Source organism: Leuciscus leuciscus (genome assembly GCF_965113295.1).
Source record: "Leuciscus leuciscus genome assembly, chromosome: 2".
In the NCBI taxonomy this organism is placed as follows: domain Eukaryota; kingdom Metazoa; phylum Chordata; class Actinopteri; order Cypriniformes; family Leuciscidae; genus Leuciscus; species Leuciscus leuciscus.
In genome coordinates this window covers 34,748,757-34,769,621 of record NC_138726.1, presented here as the reverse complement: position 1 = coordinate 34,769,621, position 20,865 = coordinate 34,748,757, and the positions used below count along the sequence as shown (strand labels likewise).

Below are 20,865 nucleotides of genomic sequence, written 5' to 3'. Positions count from 1 at the left end.
AACGAAAACCTGAATTTCATTTCTCATAACATTATATAATTATAGTATTTATTCCTCATTTGTGTTACCAGATCTTGCAAAAAAAATAAAAAAATAAAAAAATAAACAGCTAACAAGAACAAGCCCATAATAAACCTTTAATAAATCCAAATGCCTTATATTGCAATTAAAGGGGCCAAGCAAAAAAAAAGCTATGAGTCATACAAGGATGGCTGGGAGCATCAGACCAATACCAACAATGAGTAATGAAATATATTTTTTTGAATATTTTTGGCAAAACGGCTGAAAAATTATAAATACAATCACTAGTAATATGATTTAATTGCTTATCACTTTTGACCATTTGGTGGCACTGTTACAAAATTGATGTTGTGTGGTCAGTGTGATGTGAAAAAGGAACATACAATATGCCAAAGCATTGCGGAGTTACAGCTTCAAAATGAACGAAAATGATCTGGTGAAATTGAACCAACGGTCTTGTTTCAACCAAATATGGTTCTTGGAATGACTCAAGGAATCTATCAAGACTTGTTTAATTAAAATTGGCAAAATTATAAAAAAGCTGTTAGCATTTTTTTAAATTTCATTTTAATTAAAATTTTTGACTGTCACTGTTTCAAATTTTTGAGTACCTTAAGGGCATGGTCCCAATGACTCAAGCCGAGTTCCGTAGTGATGCGCTAATGTGTTCGTAAAGTATATAATTTTACTTCAAAATTCAAAATGGACGATATGGGACAATTGGGTATCGTTCAACTCTTTATACTCCACTGAATCAAAAGAGACCATTTTTATGATTTTTTGCAAACCGCCCATTTATTTAGAGACTCGTGATGAAGCTTCCTCTATCTGTGATCCAAATTTCATATTTTTTTTCGCAAGCTGTTCTATGGACTGCCATAAACTCAATAGCGGATAATAAGAATACTAACAGATACAGTAGTTGTCTATGCACCTTCAGTGCTTGGCCCCTAAATATCGCAACCTCCACCTTCCCAGTTTAATAACTCACTAAACTTGATTGCTTTATGAGCCAAACACAAACAACAAGCCCAAAGATGCTTATAATAAGTGGACATGGCAACACTGAAAAAGAGTCCTCTGCAAAGCAGCCTTTAAAACATAAACAAAACATGACACCTCTGTTGATGGTGGTTAATTGTCTAACATCGTGAGTCTTTGGTGCATGGCTGTAGTATTATTTTGGTCAAAAACAGTGGATACCAAACACGTGAGATGCCAGAATATTGCTATTGTTACAACGTTTTCAATCATCGCAGTTTCGGGAGCGAGTCATGTCCCGTACACACACAGAACAAAAATGTTGGGCTCTCACTCCTGTATTTAAAGGTGGTTGTCACTCCTAAAATTTCACGGTGTGTGAATGTGGCCAATGTCTTAAAATTAGCAACTGGTAAGTGTTTAGACTGATTTAAGTCTTACAAACTTTGACCTGCTTTGAAGCTACTAGTAATTCACTGAGGAAGTCTTTATCAAACTGAAGAGTTCAAGACAAATTCATGTATTTATAAATTAACAGATGCCATATTTTACCTGCTGTATGCAGCTGTGATTCATTTGGCCTATAGCGGTGGTGTCAAACAGGCAGGATTCAATTTGTGCCAAAACAAACCAGATCCACCACCTCCAGAACTGGATCTGGCACCTATTTTAGTTCATTTCCCACACGCCGCTGATTTATGCAATGACTATGCATGTTTAATTAAAAATTATTCACTTCATTAAGTTGTCAATAACCTGTATAATTAGAAGTTTTATAATTTATAATTTAATTAGATTTTTTTTTTTCAATTCACAGAACAGACACTTTTTTAGAAAACACTATGTTAGTGCAGTCTCCACCACAAGCGTCAAGTGTCAAAACATAGTTTACTAGATCAAGAAAGAACATAGTTTACTAGATCAAGAAAGAACATAGTTTACTAAATCAAGAAAGAACCATAATCAACAATACAATGCAGTCTACATTGTTGGCAGTGTAGGCAGCTTCATTTTGATGGGAGCAACAAAACATTCTTTTAATTTACTTGATTTTTTTTTTCTTTACAGCGCACAATGCCAAAGAGATCGATGAATAAATTAGGAGAGTGAATCCAGCATGCTTTTCATCTCTATTCCTGTGCACATCTTCAGGAGAACCTTTTCCTTTCTTTGTGCTTGTGGGAGTGAGAGATAGGAAAGGAGGTGGGGAGGCTGGACAAGATGGACAGAAAGTGCACTTGAAGTAATTTGTGGCATTAATAGCTACAAATTCCTGTGTTTGATAGCACATTCAATTGCTCATTTGAAGCAGAGGAACTCCGTATTCTTAAAGCTGGACTGAGAACAGAGTTTAGATTGCACTGCAGAAACTAAGCAGAAAAGAGAAATGACAGATGGGTGTTGTGGTCAGTGTAGAACAGAAGATGATCTGCCCTTTGTCCTCTCTGTGTGCTCTTCTCTCTCTCGGTGTTCGCCTGTCGCCTCTGTGGCCCGTTCAGACCTCAGCAGAAGCCACAGAACTGAGCATCCATCTGTCAACACCTCACTATCTGCCTCTCTGCCTCTCTGCAAACTGTGAAAGATAGAGTGAAGGAGAGTGGAGGAAGGGTTTTGTCAGTTAATTTAGAGTCGGCGTGCGTTTGTCTATTAATAGCCACGTCTTGGAAATGTGTGTCTGTGACCGTGTGGTGTGTGTAAATATGTATGTGTGAGCTAGCTCAACGGATTTGTGTGCCGGATATGTAGCATGGCAGTTAGATGTTTTACATATGTGGATGCACACACGCTATGTGTTGCAGTGCAGTGGTGTGTATTTTCCTCAACAGCAGAGAGAGAGATGAAGTGAAACTAATAAAGGAAGGCAATTGTAAAGAGCAGACACTCTTTGTTAAAGGGTTAGTTCACCTAAAAATGTAAATTCTGTCATCATTTACTCACCCTCATGTTGTTCCAAAATTGTATGAATTTCTTTGTTCTGCTGAACACAAAAGAAGATATTGTGAAAAAATGTTGGAAACCAGACAGTTGACTGTAGCCATTGGCTTCCATAGTATTTTTTTCCCCTATACTATGGAAATCAATTGGTGCCGTCAACTGTCTGGTTTCCAACATTCTTCAAAATGTCGTCTTCCGTATTCAGAAAAAATAAAATAAATAAAGCTTGGAACAACTTATGGGTGAGTAAATTATGACAATTTTTGTTTTTGGTAAACTTTCCCTTCAATCTGTCTGTGTCAAACAGGAATGCAGCATGACATCAAAGCCATGCTGCTCTTCAGTAACAACTCGAATGGTGCACTAGTGGAATGAGGTGCACCTCAGAACCCTTAAAAAAAATGAAGAAATACACTACTGTTCAAAAGTTTGTGGTTGGTAAGATTTAAAAAAAATTTTTTGAAAGAAGTCTCTTCTGCTCATAAAGGCTGCATTTATTTACATGTCAAAAATTCAGTAATATTTGAAATAGTATTTCAGCATCATTACTCCAGTTTTCAGTGTCACATGATCCTTCAGAAATCATCTGTCTTATTATTATTGTTGTTGTTGTTGTTGTTGTTATTATTATTTATTCTTGTTTGCTAAATAGAATGTTCAAAAGAACAGTGTTTATTTTAAATAGACATCTTATGTTACACCCCAGACTTTTAAACGGTAGTGTAAATTAATAAAAAATCACCAATATACTATATTTGCTATTAAATAAATTATCAATTTGTAAATATATAACAATAAATTGCAACTATTATCAGTGGAAACATTTTAGCAGACTGTTCGCATTATATTTGATGATTCGACTAACCGTATTGACTTTTAGCTGGTAAAGAAACTTTTTTTTATAGGCAGGCCGCTTCTCTTTTTCGAGAGGGGGCGTAGAAGCATAGTGCTGGAAGCCACTCTGAAAAAGTTACCTGCTAGGTCACAATTCATTTACGCTGAGAGGGGTGGAACAGATAGTGGGCGCAACGCTGTGAAAATGCTGGGGTTGAGTGCGAGAAGAGGTGTCTACATCTCACTCTATGCATGTGTGGGCGTCCCAGAGAATGTTATAGGCGACTGCCGATACCGCTTATACCAGGATCTTGTTGTACTGGTTAACATGGAGATCTGTTCACAAATCCTGCTCAGTAATTCTGATCTCCATCAAAGTGGCTCTAAGTGAAGTTCTCAGTCAACAGTTATTGTTTCTAATTATTTATTTATGGGGTTTACACATAATGCTTGTGTTGCAGTTCTTAAAAAGTATTTGGTACTTGCCAAAAAACGATTTTTAGTTGCATTTATAATTTCTTTGGCTTTGTTGGATTGAACTGGAGGAGACAGGAAGACTGTCGAGGAGACAGGAAGCAATGGGTGAACAGGATCGGGAAAGGACTCAAATTTGGGTCGCCTGAAGTGCTACTGCACCATATGTCAGCACTGTCCACAAGGCTATGGCTGTCAGTTGGTGAGAGTTAAACATTCAGCCAGTAAAGCAGGAGCTGAAATGCCTATAAAACACATGAAACATGACCTGTAATGATTATTTTATAAATTACTGGAGCTCCTGGATAATGGATTAACTAAATCAGGCAGAGCAGGTTTTGGTTTAGTTATCCATTATCCAAGAGCTCCAGTAATTGGATATAATTGGACTAAGGTAGTAAATCATTGTTCACCATTTGTTTTAAAGCAATGCGGTGTGTTTTCATGTATGTAAAGATGGGTGGATGCCTGTAGGTGAAAGGGATGGAGGTTAGCGCTCAGATTGAGTTTGTCTGTTCTTTCTCTCATTTCATTTTCTTGCTACTGCTCTCTTTCGACCTGTTTATTTGATTGAAGTGATTGAATATATTACACTAAAGAGGTTAACGTTCTTTGTCAGGATTTACAATTATTCAAGCAGAAGCCTAACAGAACTGTTTAACATAAACTTAACCTATCATGCCAAGTATCTAGTTTTAAACAACCCTTTTGTAGTAAAAATATTAGAATCATTAACTGATTTAAATTTTAATTAGAATAAAAGGAAACTCGAGCTTCAAAAAGATACAAAAGCTCTATAAAAGTACCAGAATGACATGACTTATGCACTACTGTATATTATATTCCAAGCCATGATAGCTTTGTCTGACAGATATTTACTGTTGCTCTATTCTCATTTTCTAATTTAATGTTGTTGTTGTTTTTCATCATAAAAATTATATTGCATATGTTTCCTTTCAGTAGAAGCAAGGATATGCTCTTTTTTTAGCTGTACTGACAGTTTACTCTTATTCTGTGCAGACTGTCCCATGCATAACATCCGTGAAATACATCCTATTCAGATCTAAAGGGTGTAGATGAGTTTAGATCCATATGCGCAGTCATGCGTTAATGTCTTTTTTTTGTGTGTTGTGTGTTTGAGCACACCTGTGTTGGTTTAAGCAGAAGTTAAGAAGAGGCGTGTCTGTGTCATGATGAAATGTTCTGCCTGTCTGTCATGCGTAAGAATAAATACCTCCTCTTAGTAATGTGGGATACTCTAGAGTAAATATCAGTGTAATGGAATAAAATTTCATGTTTGGAAATGCTTGAATTACAGCTGGTCTAATCATTAAAAGAAATGACTAGTGTTTGGACAATTTGATTTCAAGCTAATCAATATTCCTCCCTCTTTCTCTCCCTCTCACTGGTTCTTTGAATGACTAAATCATCTGTCGTAAGTATCCATGTCTCTTTGAAAAGGATCTGTTCTGCTGACACAGTCTGTGTAAAAGAGGGATCTTGTATCGTGTGTGTGTGTGTGTGTGTGTTTGCATCAGGAGTAAAGTGCATGTCCTCATTAATATTTATTCCACTTTTCACCCTACCACAGGGTTTATATCAACATTTCAGTAGATGACATCAATAGCAGTGAAATTGCACAATTCTCCACACTATTATACCGCAGCTCAAATTAATTTGCTATTTAAAACATCCTTTATTTAAAGTTACATATAAATATGTACAAATTCATATCATTTTATATCATTTTAAATGTATATAAACTTAATAAATAAAAATAAATTGTATCAAAATAAGTTAGAATAAATATTTTATAGTGTGCTGTGAAAGAGCAACATAGTTGCACTGTTGATCTTATTTATTACCCTTTAAAGCAGGGCCTAAAATTAACACTCGCCAAATGCGAGTGAAAATTGGTGTTTGCAAGTATATGAAATGGTGTCAATTGCCAGGTGGCCCGGTAACATTTTTATAAATTCTAACAATGCAAAATTGTGAGAAGAAGAATGTGAACAAACTTGAATGATGCTCGGGTCACAGCCATTATATTCACCTGTCACAAATTCTCTGTCTCTCTATGTCTATCCATCCCTGTCTTATTCAAGGGTAACTGGTCAAAGATAAAGGGACACCAAAATAACAAAAAACACCAAAAATAATCAGATTTTCCAGGGTTTAGGCTCTTGAAGTCATTGAAAGCCCTGTTATTTTGTGTTTGCGTTTGTGAGAAACGATTATGAGAAAAAAAGAGAAAGATCTGTTGGAAAAAAGGAGATGGATAAAAAAGAAGGATACTTTCTATTGGCCATGTTTAAAATCTCATTACGATCTCAAAGATGAAGCAGGGATGCTGCTTATGGCCTGTTAAGTGTTATTTGTTAGATGGATTTTGTCTAGTGATGTAACCTGACAGAATCAGGGTGATCAATATCTACCACGTCCTCAACAGCGAGGGATATTTCTCATAATCAGACGAGGATGAATTTCAACTGCATGTTTGCTAAAAGCTCTGAAGACAACTGTCACAGTTAGAATTTTCTGAGCCGTTGTGATTGCTTATCTTACATCAGTCATGAAAGGTGTTGCTTTTTAACAGCGCGTTAGCTTCCATGCCATGGAGTCTCTGTAGGTCTGGTTTTGTCTCTCCTTCACATCACACTAACATGTGACTGAAGAGCTAAATAAGAGGTCTGTTTGCAGGAAGTTTGCTGTTTTTTGTTTCTTTGCTACATTAGCATTCTCTCCTAAAGTTGTTGCAAGAAGCACTATGTTGCTCCAGAGGGTGTGTATATGTGCGTGTTTGCTTATTTATGTCATGTTGAAGAAGCAAAGGAGAAGGAAATGTTGGTAAGAGTAATGTTCTTTGCCAAAGAACAGAAATTAGAAGATTGGTAAATCAAAAAAAAAAAAAAAAAAAAAAAACTGGATAGGATTTTTTTCCTGGATGAACTATATTCATTAATATAGTTTAGGATAAAAAAAGGATTTAGAAACAATTAGAGGTCAAACAGGTATGTTCACATTTGGATAATAAGGTAGAAAAATACTGAATAGGGCTGGGTATCATTATAGATTTCCAGATTTGATTCAAATTCACGAACTGTCAGTTCAGTTCAATATGATTCTTATTTTATTGTCCTGTTGCACTACAGATTACATTACATTGTGATTTGCTGCCATCTACTGGAGGATACATGCTGGCAGAATGGAAGATTCTACTGTTCAAAACGTTTGGAGTCTGTACGATTTTTAAATGTTTTTGAAGAAAAGTCTCAACAAGGCTGCTTTTATTTAATCAGAAATACTGTAAAAACAATGTATTATTACAATATAACGTAATCGTTTTCTCTTTAGTTTAACACGTTCCTTCAGAAATCATTCTAATAACGCTGATTTGGTGCTCCTAATATTTTTGTGGGATTTTTTTTTTTCTTCAGGAATCTTTGAATAGAAAGTTCAAAAGAACAGTATTTGTTTGATATAGATTTTTTTTAACAGTATAATGGCTTTGGTTTAACTTTTGATCAGTTTAATGCATTCTTGCTAAAGAAAACCCCTATACCCAGGGGGCAAAACACCTGTTTTTTTAGGAAATCAGACATGGGCTGCTGTAAAAGGTTGTCATATAAAAATGAAATCTATGATGTCTGAGGATCACAACCTGGGTGGACAACCCGGTCAACAAGCTGCTGGAAACATGTAATTAGGGTCAAAACAATGCTACCTCAAATTCTGCTTTAACTCCCCGGAATCACCCAAACATGCTAAAAAGGTTTAATTATATTCATGAATCCTGAGCCATATCTCCCTGATACTTTATGCTAGAAACAAACTGAGCACACCTTTCAAAAGAGTGGAAGATAAGCTTTCATCTGATGCCTTGATAGTACATGTAATTAGAATGTAAGAGTTAACAATGCCTCTTAATTCATAGGTAGGCAAACATTCCATTTGTAATCGGTAGCATTCTTTTCTCTTTGTTGTTGTTAAAATAAACAAATTACCATGTGAAGTTAACTTTTACTAGATGAAATCATATTTTGATCATTTTCACTAACCAGACAGTCCTCATGGCCCATAACACATTTAGAGGGAATTCAATTTCAAGCCTATAATAGCCTGTCAATTCAAACAAGATCCAAGAAAGAAGTTTACCATTAACTGGTGTCAATTGTATACTGCTCTGTTTCCGTATGTACAGTATATCATTTGCATATTTATGCAATTTCTATTATTTGTATTGCAATGTCTAGTATTTCTAATATTCTTTCATAAGTGGGATAGCTTTATTTATTCTATCGAAAAAAAAAAAAAGGATTTGAGGATTTTGGGTTAGGCTGGTTACTGTTCAGTCCAGGTGTTTGGAGTGTGAGACAAAGGTACTGACAAACTAAATGTTGAAAGACTAAAACACACAGGAGTCATGTGTGGAGTAGGTTTAAAAGTATTTACTGATTAAAACAGTACATTTAAGTAGCCATTTGAACCAAAAAAAAAAAAAAAAAAAAAAAACGATTAATGAAACAGACAAACAGATTACAATTCAGGGTGATAACTAATTTCTGTAATAATGTTTATACAATTTGTTTCGCTGTTTTCGGAGTCACTGCTGCTGTCGCTGGTCTCTAGTGTTTCAGCATGCTGTATTCTACTACATTTGGTTGCCAACCCCTGGCAACGGCATCCTATGTAGCTTGGAATTGCCCTCTTTGCACAGGAGCAGTTCTTCTGACAACCTTTAACCAGAGATGGGCACAAATACATCAAAAAGTATTTAATTACAAATAACAAATACTTACTCATCAAATGTATTTAAATAAAATACAAAATACTGCTGTGAAAAAAGTATTTAATTAAAATACAAGTAATTTGTAATTTGAAAATACAAAAAAAATTACAGTCTTCTGTAGTGTGAGAGTAAGTGTGGCGTTAGATACATGCAAGAGTCTAGAATATTGCAATATCATTGTTTAGTGCAGAAGATGCGCTTTTAACGTACATGTTGCCACATACTGTCATAATAAAAGATAATTACGCATATAACACTATATTTGTATTATATTACACAAAAACTAGTTAACGCTGCTGTGAGGGTGTTTCTAACGCGGCTGTGACAAAGTTGACAACTTTCTCTCTTCCGACTGCCATTATCTATTTTTTTACTCTTTTTGAAAGTTGTGAAAACGCTGTTGTGGCGTTTTTCTTTTGCTATTTGAGCAAATTGGAACACAAAAAAATATATTTAATGTAGTCTTTCATTCACTGCTATAGAAGTTTACCCAACTATGATGCCTTCCACTTCTGAGAAACCCAGAAATGTGAACAGGGTCAATAGGATGTGTCACATCACGTGATTTACTTGCCAAAAACTGTGATAGGCAATTTGGTAGTCCTATTTGTATTTTTTTACAAAGGTTTGACAACCTTTTACAGCAGCCCATGTCTGCTAAACCCCCTTTGCCCCCTGGGTACTACTTTTGAATGGTAATCTTTATAAGTTACATTGCTTTTGATAAAACTCTGCATCTATTGATGATCATTTTGAGAGGAGTTTGATAGAGACAGAGCGCAACGCGTCATAATCTGAAGACCACGCCCACCAAGGGGGAAAACAAACGAACTGTCTCCATTGACTTTGCATTGCGAGAGGCTGCCTCCTTGTCATTTCTTGTTTCTAACAAAAGACAGAATAATGCCTAAAAGCTGATGTGTGACAAGGTGTACAGCAAACAAGCTAAGAAACCCAGAAATAAGTTTTCATAAGCTGTCGACCCCAAAAAAACGAGCGTTTGAGGACATAAAAGTGGATACAGGCTGGAACGAATGGGTCAATTGTGGGATCCTGACACTCAGTATGCACTAAAAATACACTACGTGTGCAGTAAGTTAAACATTTGGTCACTGGTGAGTCAAATATCCAAATGTCAGTGTTATATATTATATTTCTGTAAGATAAACTATCCTGTGTTGTCGATTACGGTCTCCTCCAGCGGCCGTACGTTAGTTCTCAGAGTAATGAGACACGTGACGCTCTGTCTCAACTGCCTGTATCCACTTTTATGTCCTAAAAACACTCGTTTTTTGGGGTCGAGAGCTAATAAAAACTTATTTCTGGTTTTTTTAGCTTGTTTGCTGTACACCTTGTCACACAGCAGCTTTTAGGCATTTGTCTGTCTTTTGTTAGAAGCAAGAAATGACAAGGAGGCAGCCTCTCGCAATGCAAAGTCAATGGAGACAGTTCGTTTGTTTTCCCCCTGGGTGTGGGCGTGGCCTAAATGCGCTCTGTCTCTATATCTGAGCGCACAGGAACAGAATGATGCACATAAAATCAAAACTTAAAGACTGACAGGCAGTTAATGACACTATTATGCCTGTAATGCCAGCTTCTTACCAGCAGATGCCCCCCCTTCTCAATATGCTCAAACATGAGTGTGTGCAGGATGAGAAAGGCTGATTAGATGGCAGATGAAGATTGGGCTGTCAGTGGAAATATGACTGACAGCTGGTCTTAGGTGGTTGCTCAGATGATTATCAGGTAATGATGTGCTGTGACACCCAGACAGAAGCAGCAACAGTTGCCGTGGGAGACGTCTGAGATGGCACGTTCAGTTCACACATGACAAAATAAATAGACAGACTTTGCTTCTGTTCCTTGTTTGCATGGTGACTCACACTCCTCATTCCTCCCACTCCTGCACTCAGAGATTGAGTTCTAAATATAATCCCCTTGTCTGGTTTATGAAATGCTAATGTAAAACCCCTCTGTCTTGAACTATCAAACCACCGTGTCTAATTTGTGTCTGTTGAGCAGTGTAGCATTAGCATCCACAAATACTCTGAGCAGCACCTTTACCATATATGGTGGAGGCAGACGCGTGCATCAAATCTGCATAGAACAGATTCTGTTTGTGTGTGCACATGCATATCGACAGAGTCAGGTTGAATAAGTGTTTGTGTGGGGGAAGGAAGTGTACAGTGTGTGTGTGTGTGTGTGTGTGTGAATGCATGTGTTGGTGTTTCAGTAAATGCCGCTTTTTTAGTTTCTGTCACCAATTACTCATAGCTCAGACATCCCTTGTATTATGTAAAACATCTGGGTACTTTTTTATGGTGGGAGCCAAACTGACCCTATATGTATTGAATACAATTCCCCAAAAATCACACCAATGACAACCAAAGACCTTTAACATGAGAGGAATACTAACATTAAAAAAACATAATTCATAAACATGAAACTCATAAATATTATAAATGGTATTTAATTAAAAAAATATATATAATTTTTTTTTTTACATTTTAAGTTGTTTGGAAAAACACTTCTGTTTGCCTTCCTGAAGCTCAAACAGTGAGCCTGGCACTTGCAATGGCGAGATCATGAATACAATTCCCAGCAAACTTAACATGCAAGAACTGATAACTATATATGCCTTCAGTGCAAGTTCTTCAGATAAAAGTGTCTGCCAAATACTGTACATAAATGTAAATACCCTCTGAAGGTAGTTTAGAAACTGACATATGTTTTTATTTCGGGTCTGTGGAGCTGATTTAACAATAGAAATTTTGTATGCACATTCCACAACACATTAAAGTATTAACACCGTGCAGGCATGTTCATGACTCTAAAAGAAAAAAAGTCACAAAATATATTTCTGATAACTAAAAAAATCGAGATAGGCCAAATTGATCTACAACATAGTATAAGGGTTTCTCGACAGGATTCTTGTGCATTTTTGGAAACAAAAACTATGAAACTGAGAGCATGGCTGAGTGTATGCATGCATGTTTTTTTGTGTTAGATGCAGTAAACCGCTCTGTCTGAGAAAGGTCTTTCAGTCGGACGAAAAAAAAATCTGTTGCGGTCCAACCACACGGGCAGCGTCCTGATGCACACACTCACTGCTTGAGGCAGTGGTGTCACACTGATCAAAGAGACTGTTGACGTCTCTGTCACATCAGAGTTAAGAGACTGACACAGAAACATACACCCTTTCCCCCGGCACAAACACGTACCCATGTACGTACGCTCGCACATACACACTCACACACATATATAGCTGGCTTGAGGATGTTTGTGGTTGATGTCCTCCCCATAGGAAACTGTGTGTGTTTGTGCGTAAAATAGTAACCTTGCTCTTGGGTCAGTGGGGGAGTCAAGAGGATGTTAGTTGTTTAAAAAAGGCAGCCTGTGATAATTGGGTGTCTTTTTTTCCTGACTTCACAGCTTAACATGCAGAGACAATGTATAAGTAAACCATTAGTTGATGATTCCACAAAAGTGTAAAAGCTCTGAGGCACTTTCAGAACTTAGTTGTTGGTTTAATCAATCCATCCAGCTCACGACACAGTAAATGTGATTCTTTATTCAGTAGTATCCTTCATGTCGTTCCAAATCTCTAGGACTTTTTTTCTCCTGTGCTACACAAAAGAAAAATGTCAGAAGTATTTTTTTTGTTCCGTATGATATAGGCAAAGGGGTCCTATGTTGTTTGGACCCCAGTGCTCTCCAAAATATATTTCACAGAAGACCATATTAATGCAGATTTGGAATGGAAGAATATTCATATTTGGTTGATCTATTCCATTAAGTCAGAGATACAGTTGCTGTAGATCCTCTTACTAGCTTGCAGTACTCATTTATTTACATAATAATAATTTCTGGGGGTGTTAGTGTAGATATTTACATCTGCTGTATGTACATGTCAACATGTGTTCAGACTGAGCAAATGTTTTCAAGTTTTTGGTTGACTTTGATCTACATATCTGGGTGTTTGTGTCAGAGGAAGCGTGCCTCATCAGTAGAATCATGCTGCTGTCTCTGATCCCTCTCTCTCTCTCTCTCTCTCTCTCTCTCTCTCTCTCACCCGCTTGCTTTTTGACCCTCCCACTCTCTTAGGACAGACTGTATGCTCTCTCTTTCCCCTTCCCCTGTCAACCTTCTTTCTGTTTCCATTCTCTACCCCCTCTCTCTTGCTTTCTCTAAAAGTTATCTGGTGAGAAAAGAAGACTACATTTGGATGATTTACACTCTTCCATCAGGTTGTACATTTCTCTGACTATTCTCTTTTGTTTTGTTGATCTCTAGAGTTGAGAGTGCAGTGCTGTGTCCTTCAGACTGTGATTTGTGTTAACGGTGCGTGTGGGAGAGTAAGACGAGATGATTCTCATGTTGTCTGGCAAATCATCTGCAGTTTAGATACAGTGACTCCAATCTCATTGCTGTCTGTGACACTCTGATTCTGTCATCAACTGTTGCTGCTGTATTTGGGTTGTATCGCCCTGCAGTTTGTAACTGTACAAATCCAGGTGTTGTAATCTGTATTATATTTGTTTCAGAGATAAAATAGGATATTGCAGGCTTCTGTTGTTACCAGAAATCTTCCTAGCTCTGACAGTGAAACTCTGAAAATATTGCACTAGCACATACACTTGTGTTTGTGTATGTTTAGTAAGACACCTTGTTATACCACAGAGTGAAACTAAAGTAAAGGCTTTTAACAGAGTCAAGCAAATGATTAAACTGCTATGTTTATAGATTGACTGACTGTGTGTGAGAGAGAGACAGAGACTCTGTAATTTACACCATAATGAGAGAGATAACTCAAATATTTATATGCATAAGCTTCTCATTGCAGACTAGATATTTATTTAGAAAAAAAGATAACCCTGACTGTAAATTCTGATTGCATGAGCCACATCTGAAGCCGACATTTCCGATATATTGTATAAGCAATATGGCACGAGAGGCTCTAAATATCGTCAAAGCTAAAGGCAAGTTAGGCAAGTGAATTTATTAAGGTTTTACTGGGATTTTACCATGGTTAAGGTTTTTTTGGCACTTCCAATTGGGGTTTTAGATACAACTGTTGTACCTAAAACCCCATTTAGGAGTGACAAAAAACCCTGGAAAGGTCAAAATCTGGAAAGTTTTCCTAAAGAAGTCTTTGAGAGCAGAATAAATGAATGAACAGTGACAACATAGGAAGAAATGAGAGAGCGGAACAGTAGCTCATACAGCGTTAAGAATTGAGACATGATGTGACAGCAAGACTTACAGCACATGCTGTATGCTCGGCTACTCAAAGTACAGGATTAGGTCATTGCATGTGTTTTATAAACTCAGAAACTGTGATTTTTATATGACCGATTACAATACATACTGCATACTACAATATACAGAGAAAACAATTTGGCCTGTCAGGCCAGTTGCTTGACAACATTTTTAATGACCCAAAATATATATTTATTTGTAAAATAATTAATTAATTTAAATAATTTATTCATATTTTTAATAATAATAATTACATTTTTTTATCTAAAATTAATTAAATGATATGTGTGATATATAATATTTATATCATATTTTTCTAAAGAAAAAATTACTTTGAAATGAAATGCTAGAATGTTAAACACACTTGCACACTTGCAAATTCTGGTTAAATGCACTACTTAAGGGATATGTGACCCATAAACAGTCAACATCTGTTTCTGTATGTTCTATGTTGGATATCTTGCTTTTTGTTTTCTCATGTAGAAAGAGCTGGACGATTCTTGATAAATTGAGAAGCACAATTTTTTTTGTTTCAAATAGAGATCACAATTCTCCCACGAATCTGAACGGATAACTAAACAAAATAACGTAATTTACTAGAGGTTCTGAAAAAATTGCTGCAGTCTATTTCAAATTAATACATTTTAATAAAAAAAAATCTGTTTGAATGAATGATTCAATGACTCTCTCATAAAGGCCCTGCCCCAAATGACACCCTAAACAATCGCGACTCGCGAGCACCCTTCTGAAACCTAAAATGACAAATGGGAGACCCTACTGTCTCATGGACTTAATGGACATGCGCACGTGGCAGCCATTGTAAGTCCACAAGACCGAAAGTGCATATGAAGTGTGCCATTTGGAGCAGGGACAAAGACTTCAATTGTTTCATTACTGGAAGAATCAGCATTTTTGAATGAATCTCTTGAATGAATGATTCAGTGACAAATAATTGAACTTGTCGCCACCTAGTGGTGTAACGATGTAAATGATACAATCATTATTTTAATCACCAAATTACTTTCAAAAGGTGATTTGCTCTATTGATTTCTACCGTAGACATCACTGTTTATATCCAAACTATAAACTTTTACCCCAGTACTTCTGTGATAATTTGAATCATTGTAACTCAGAAATAGCGATTACTGTGTGGTTGAAAAGACTGTTTATGAAGCCGTTTCATACCTATTCATGACAACTTCTCTCTCTATGTAAGCGACAGTTGCGTCAACACAGGTTTGAATGTTTCTGTGAAATTTTGTCAAAGGTCATAGACACAGGCGAATAAGATCATGTAGGTGTTTGAATCGAAATCGCGATATTTTAATGATTATTCATTCTATTATGTAGTGATATGAAGGAGGCAGTGTAATTATTTGAGCTCGTTTGAGGCATATGCATGAGAATAAAATATTCTACCCCTATTCATTTTGATTCTCAGAGTTGCCATGAAGCCATACAGTACACATCTCAGAATAATTTGCAGTCGGAGACACAAGCCTCTTGAATAAGCTTGTTTTGAGTTTCTGTTTAATTAACAGGCTTGGACAGAACTGCTGGGGATGTAAGTGCGTCATGACAAATTATGCATAAAAATCTGTCTGAAAGCTGTGTTTGCCAAATTAATAGGTATCTATGCTAATCACATAACCTTTTTTCTTTTTCTTTTTTTTTTGAAAAGCTCAAATAAAACAGGATGGAGGTGTATGATTAGGACATAATATACTTTGAAAATGAAAACAACATTCTGCACCTCTTATAATATGCCATCAGTAAGAGAATAGAAATTATGGGTACACTCGTCGAGAAATCTTTGCTCACAAATTCAGTTGTAACCTACAAGCGCCCTGCAGTGATCGACACCGCCGAGGTGATAGAGAAGAGGTCGCATCTGACTCATCCACTCAGAAACGCACTGAATTGAGTATTTCAATGAATGTAGTTTCACTGAAATTCACAAAGGGATTTCAGAAAAGGGTCACAGCAGCCCTTAAGCACACACAAGGGGTTATTTTTATGGCCCACACTTCACAAAGCTGAACTGTGATGTTGAGGCAAGGTCAGAGCTTCACAGTACAGTATAATGACCTGCAACAACAAGGCAGAATGCTGTCATGGTCACCAGAAAGCGACTGCTACAGATGAGCATTTTTATGAAGCCACTGACAGCTAAAACCAACAACCAACTTTTCTTTTCCCTCATAAAAACGTGCGTGTGTGTGTGTAGCTATTAGCCTAATCAATTTTACTTTCTAACCTCTCCTTCAACTTCTAAGGCCTGCTCTCATCTCCTTTCCTCTGGTAGATTAGTACAGTTTCCCTAACAAGCACAGGTCTGGCATTATCTAATGCATTTTTGTCGAGAAGTGTGACCTTCACTTTACAAACAAAGGAAAATTAGCACAATTAATCTGTTCCAGTGTGTGTGTGTGTGAGACACAGAGGCATGTCATATCCCAAAACTGTCTCTGTGCTCTCATGTAAATATTTACTCAAGCTGAAACGACTCTCTCTCCCTCCCCTCTCTCTTTTCCCCTTCTCTCTCCCTCTTTCTGTCATGTCTGTGGTGAGCTATGGTAAACTTTAAGGCACGTGATTAGGGCGAAAGGTGTTTAAGTGAGGTTTTACACTGAAAAGCAGTACATTTATTTGTACAGTAAATGACCATTGCAGCTTTTTTTATGTTGCTGAAAATATTTACATTACCGAGTTTTTCCTAATGGTCAAAAACTGCAATACAGTATGTAACTATGAGCACAGTTCACATTTCACAGTTATTTACACACTGATGCAGGATGTGGAATGACAGGGTGATGAAGACATTTCTAATATGGAAATCAGGACATTTAGTTTTATCGTTAATGGAAAAACTACGAGAATCCATTTTTATTTTTATTTTAATTGTGTGTTGAATAAACTTATTATAATTAATAATAGTATATTACTATTATATACTATTATTGTAAATAATAATTATGCTATTAATAGTATGCATATATTATTATTATAATCAATAATTACTGTGATGGTTGCGGGTCATACTGGTTTCAATACAGTTCACCAAAAATCACACAATGAAAAATTGTAAATAGTAACCATTGCAAATTGCAAATAGCAAACAGATCAAAACAATATAATAGAGCAAATTATGACTTTACAAAAACAGATTACACAAATTTAACATATAATACAAAAAAAACATTACAAAAATTTAACAATAGATAAATAGCTGTATTTCAAAATATTTTGTACATTTTCTTATTGCAATAATTTTTTCTTTTTTTTTACAAAATGAATATAGGCTAAAACTGTATAAAGTAATACAAAAAAAATCAACTTTTTATTGCAACTTTTTAAAATTGCTTTGGTTACAGGTAATGTTGGTCTGTTTTTTGTTTTTGTTTTTTTTTACAGTGTATTTGCGGCGTGTCTTGAATGTGCTGTAAAATGGGGATATTTCCAGGGACAGCTCCAGTTGTGGACAGGACACCAAAAAGAAGGACCACATCTCTATATATTATTTGTCAGTGACCCATAAATCCATAACTAGAGTGTCTGTAGTGAATGTGAGTGAATGAGGGGGAGACAACTGACCGCAGACAGTTTTAAGTGCTTCCTCTTTCCCATGGTCTGGGGCACAGCCCGAGAGGGACAGCACTATCACAATCACACACATCTCACACACATCACACAAAATCCCCAATGACAAACAAAACCTTCAGCTGCACACAGAGACTTCAGAATCCCGATGGATTGACACAGATACGCTCACACATGCAGTCACATGCAGTGAAGCTTAACTCACAATAGATTACCTAGTTAACTTTTTGAATTGGTATGAACTGATGTTTGTGTTTGAATATCCTGCTACAGGCTTTCTGTGAGCTTTCAAATACTGGTTTATTCAATGTAACAGTTATTTTGTTATGCATACAACATGTATTTTTTTAAAGACCACCATACAGGAGCATAGCTCAACAACTGCTGCATCTATTCAAAGGCAACGAAGAGCGCTATGTAGAGTGTTTTGAGAGGGGACCTCTATTAACTTGTTGCTATTAACTCTATTAAATTGTTAATGGTTATAACTTTATAACAAAACAATAAATAACCCACACAACTAACTCTCTTTAAAATGGCAAATATCATGTTTGGCGCCTATGATTCCTGCGATGTGGAAAAGTCAGAATTGCAGAATCCAGTAATAAATGGAATTTACTGTGAAAAGCAGAGTGTTGCACAATTTGGCAATTTTTGGATGAATAAATTTAGAGAAGCCATGTACAATAAATCAAATCACAATATGGACTAGAGTCAAGTTTGGTCTAACTTGAAGAAATTATGACAGAAATATATTCATATATATTAATATATAAATATACTTCTTAAAGTGATGATAATAATAATAATAATACAAAAAAACTCTGTTGTGCAGCTTTTCAAAAAAAATGAAAGAAATAATTACATTTTCATTTTATTACATTTTAAAAGATTAACTTAATTGTTAGTTTTATAAATTGATTTTTTTGATTGTTAATTTGTGTTTGACATTACTATGTCTTTATATTCTATGTAATCCTGGCAGTAAAATAAGATACTACAAAATATAGCGTGAAACCACCAGTATCTTAAATAGTTTTAGTTTTTGAATAAGTGTGTTGGATGAGATTGATTGTCCTGGTAAAGATGGCTGACTGCTTATCCAATAACTAGAAACAAAAAATGTCTTAACTTTACTATTTTAGTGTTGATGCTTTAAAGCAGATGAATTAAGAGATTTAACTGAACAGAGAACATTTTAGCGACTGTTAGACTGTCAGCACAGTAAACTCTCTTCAAGAAATTGTCTCTCTTAATTTATTCCCTTTTTAATCATCAGCGCTATACAGTCATCAAACTCTGCTTGAGTAACAAATTCACTGCCTTCAATAACACACTTCAAGACTATTGCTGTCAGTTTAACGGCATGCTGTTAGCAGTTATCCCGTTATAATGCATAATATTTATTGCCATATAGGCTAATAATTTTGTGCACTATATGCTTATAGATATTTAGAATATTTATTTGTTAGATATATGTTGAATATCTGAAAATTGAAGGCCTGCATACATCTGCTTTTTTATCTTTTGGTCTAAGATATTAAAGGTGCTCTTAGCGATGTTGGGTGACGTCACTTCTTGTTGGCATTCAAAGTATCGTCAAACAAAACAGAGGCTCGCTCGACACTCCCTCCTCCTCAACCCGTCCCCCCACCCCCTCCCTTCCGTGCTTCCTGAAACACTCATGAACCATTTAGAAAAACCAAACTGGATTTACCCACCATATTTATATGGTTTTACCCACCATATATATGGCTCATAAAAACAGAGGTGGCTCAGCAAAAACAGAGCCACCTGAATTTCGGATTGGAAGCCCTTCTGCCGGCGGAGTTCTCGCCACCTTTTGAACGCTTTTCTGATGTAAATTTGGGACTTCGCACGTTCTTTCTCCTTTTTCGTTATTTGTTCATCGGAACGTCGTCTCTTTGGTTGTGTGTTGGCCATATCAAAATTTTCAAGAATATACATTTTTAACGTTAGTCGTTGTTAGGACATCTCTCCTCTAGCTAACTTCCCTCTTTATGCTTCTCTCTCCTCCACTCCCCTCACACCCCCCTTCATGTGCACACGCACTAACCCCCCAACCCCCACCCCCAAATCATTCTTGTCGGTTATTGGCTGGAACACTGTTTGTTATGTTACGTGGTCCAGGCTGGGCCAGTTTGTTTTTCTTGCCGTTTGAGGAGCCTGGGCTGTCTACAGAGACCGCATATTTTTTCAGTGTGTTCAGGGGACAGGCAGCTAGCGGATAGTGAGGAGATGTTTGCTGTAAGTGACAAAAAATGTTTTGGCCTAAAAAACGCGTGAAATCGCACCCTCTCCATTGACTTTGTATTGCCTGAAGCTGCCTCCTTATCATTTCTGTCTCATAATAAAAAGCAAAACTATGTCTAAAAGCTGCTCTGTGACAGGGTGTACAGTAGACAAGCTAAAAAACCAGAACAGCTTTTTATAAGCTCCATTTGACTTCATTAAAAGTCAATGGAGATGGTTGGATTGTTTTCCCCCCTGGGAGGCGTGGTTTTCAGATTATGACGTGTGTCGCTCTGTCTCTATTTAGTATATGCGGAACAATGAATATGCAAATTAGCCCCACCCCCACTCGTCCACACCAGCTCAGAGATCCACTCGGTCAACTTAGGGGAAGCACTGCACAATGGTATCGCTCTTAACAACGTTGGACACACAACGGTAATTAATATGATTAGCCCTTTGCTTGACTATGTTACCAAACAGCTAATAATGTGTTGCTAATGTTACACAAACCATGTTCCCGTTCACCATCAGAGTCAGACAGCTGCCTTCTAAAAATCAACATCCTTTCAAACGCTTTGAACAACTCAGAATAACATCGTAATATTCATCATACACCCGCCATATTGCTAAATCTACCCGATTTTTCATATCAATAGAAAACATACAGGGATAACCTGGCTCCTCTCAAGACTCCCCTGCTAGTTCACTGTTAATGA

At 36.5% G+C, this 20,865-nt stretch overlaps 1 protein-coding gene and 1 long non-coding RNA gene across 9 annotated transcripts in view; one reads left to right on the top strand and one right to left on the bottom strand.

Annotated features, from left to right (window-relative positions):
* Positions 1-1,893, bottom strand: part of LOC309492753 — a 149,548-nt gene extending 147,655 nt beyond the window's left edge. Inside the window, exon 1 of the long non-coding RNA XR_014203689.1 lies at positions 1,018-1,893. This is a non-coding gene — a long non-coding RNA (uncharacterized lncRNA). The remainder of the gene's footprint in view (positions 1-1,017) is intronic.
* Positions 1-20,865, top strand: part of dgkza (diacylglycerol kinase, zeta a) — an 81,211-nt gene that overhangs the window by 4,384 nt on the left and 55,962 nt on the right. For 2 of the 8 annotated variants that reach the window (XM_082161757.1, XM_082161752.1), the window contains exon 1: positions 13,117-13,281. The exons of 1 other annotated variant lie outside the window; for it this stretch is intronic. The gene's annotated coding sequence lies outside the window, so the exon portion shown is untranslated. Of the gene's footprint in view, positions 1-13,114; positions 13,282-20,865 lie in introns of those variants that run through there. 5 more of the 8 variants (XM_082161756.1, XM_082161754.1, XM_082161753.1 and 2 more) reach the window with 4 other exon arrangements.